The sequence below is a fragment of the Sardina pilchardus genome, chromosome 10 (assembly GCF_963854185.1).
Source record: "Sardina pilchardus chromosome 10, fSarPil1.1, whole genome shotgun sequence".
In the NCBI taxonomy this organism is placed as follows: Eukaryota; Metazoa; Chordata; class Actinopteri; order Clupeiformes; family Clupeidae; genus Sardina; species Sardina pilchardus.
In genome coordinates this window covers 25,995,915-25,998,414 of record NC_085003.1, presented here as the reverse complement: position 1 = coordinate 25,998,414, position 2,500 = coordinate 25,995,915, and the positions used below count along the sequence as shown (strand labels likewise).

At 45.4% G+C, this 2,500-nt stretch overlaps 1 protein-coding gene across 1 annotated transcript in view; it reads right to left on the bottom strand.

The window, feature by feature from the left end:
- The window catches only part of ntrk3a (neurotrophic tyrosine kinase, receptor, type 3a), a 100,740-nt gene that overhangs the window by 6,346 nt on the left and 91,894 nt on the right, over window positions 1-2,500 (bottom strand). The gene's annotated exons all lie outside the window — the stretch shown is intronic.

The following is a 2,500-nucleotide window of genomic DNA, read 5'->3' as shown; positions in this document are numbered from 1 at the left end:
CGATGATGTATAGTACATATATAAATGTTTGAAAGGAATGTATACATACGGTATACATGCTTTTCAAAATAATGCGCGTTCTCCATTTTTTATTACATTTGTATATTGTGAGTAGAATATTGTTTGACATCTCTACATAAAGATTAATGTGGAACATTTGGTCACGGGGAGCATTTCCATACGCCAGCTTCCGACTGCAAAAGAGTTCATAAATACCGTCTCCTGGGAGGAGCGGGAACTGCAGACACAGCTCTTTCTCAAAAGAGAAGACGGAGGAGACTTTTCATAGCTCCCTCGTGGGAGTGGGCTGATGCTAAAGCCTCAATGGAAAACCCAAAGAATCTGTGCTGCGGTCTGTTTCCAATTATAGTGCGCTTTAAGTTTCGATTGCCGCGCTACCGGTTTCACCTGCGTAGTGTCAACACGGCCGACGACGGGAGCCCGTAGCTACGCCTCGTCGGAATCACGGACTGCTGATCTTGTGCAATCTGTGTTGTGGAGACAGTCCTGCACCGGACCTGACCATGAAGTTAAAGCGTCTAAAATGCTCCACATATATACTGTATGCACTGGTATAAATGCACCAACACTTTATATCACACGCACACCGGTGCCATCATTTTATGGACGGAACTTCCATAAACAATGGATTGTACTGCATTTTACAGCAGTGCCATAAACAGAACTGCAATCTATACGGTTCAGTGGAGGTGTGCAGGGTATCGTAAACAATTAAATCTAATGTAACGACACGTCGAAAAGCAGGCCACACCACACTCATGTGGGTCCCTATGCACAGAGACCCTAAAACCCTTAGGGTGCTTGCCTCTCTCACTACAGGTAACACATCTTTTAAGGTGTCTGGCAGTGATAACTACTCACTGTACAGCTCTTCACGCCGCTGGCTAACATCACAGTTGTGCTGATATCAGTTTAGCCACTCACTCTGCATGAGAGAGCACTGCCCTGACTTTGCCATTGACTGTGTGAAAACTGCTCTGTGTGTGGCTGCACAAGAAAACACAACATACAGTAGGCCTGTAACCGTAACTCCCCACAGATCAGATGCATTGGGTGTTTAACAATGCTGTCTCAGGCAGCTACGACTCCCAGCAGATCGATCGTTCTCACTAGTGGCAAGACCAGGACTCTGTACATCACAATGCAATGTGCACAAACAACTTAGTTGAGTGGAACTAGTGCCTCCACACTTGGGTGACCAGACGTCCCCGGTTTCAAGGCACAGTCCCCATTTTTGGTTGCTTGTCCCCGGGAGAATACAGAAAAACTACCCAAATAACCCCACTTTTGAAGATAAAACGTGTACAGTATGTATTTCAATGAGATTGATAGTCAAACTGAAAATGTCCCCGTTTTGGGGATTATGTCCCCGGTTTTGGTCTCGGACATCTGGTCACCTTACTCCACACACCTGAAAATGAGAGCAAACACTGAAAACAGTGAAAGTGAATGAAAATGGTGAAGAGGGTGACAGTGATGGCGGTGACCTTGTCACATACTGCTATATGCATGAACATGAGGGCTCAGCACACACACACACACACACACACACACACACACACATGCACAGTGCGCACACACACACACACACACACACACCAGAACATCGCTTCCAGAAGGTTCCATCGTTAGACATGTCTACTTCAAACACAGCTGTGCCTTTGAGGAAGAGTATTTACTGCAACAACGGAGTTTGGTAATGAGGAAATTACACGCATTCTAAAATAGGATTTTATTTTTGTTTCAGCATTTTCTAGTGATTAGCTCTTACTGGTTCTTCCTCAGTCAACATCACTGTGAATACAGTCTTTCCTGTCTAATTAGTCACAATTTGTTTCATTCGGGAGTTTGACGGACAAGATTGTCTTGACGCAAGTAGGCCATCCAGGCTTAAAAGAATGGGTTTGCTCATACCATGCCCACAACTCTAAAGTCACAGATGTTACAGTGGCATTTCCTCGACATCGGGTTGATGTCTGACGGAGGTAGAGCTTCCATTTTCTTTCCTTTGCTCAACCCTGTTGTCCTTTGGGACCAATTACGCTTAAATGAAACTTTAACTAAAAAGGCATTTACTGCCTTAGTAGAACGGCATTCTCCCCTTACTGTATGTATTTACAATAGAAACAGGACACATTTTGCCTGGCACTAACCCAAATGCACATACATATGCACACACACACACACACACACACACACACACACACACACACACACACACACACACACACACACACACACAGAGTGCCCTCTTGGGAATCTTCTGGCTCAGCAGCTGTAAGTGTCATGAGAAAACACAGAGAGAGCCCGTGGTCCTGCCACCGCACACCACTAACGATGAAGTACACTAACAAACACTCCGCAGTGTACGGCCGGTGAGCGATTCATGATTAGCGACCCTATTAGACAGACAAAAGCAATCCAGTGTGTGATCAGAGAGCCGCCCCTTCTGCCGCAGATAAGATTATTAGGAGCGCGA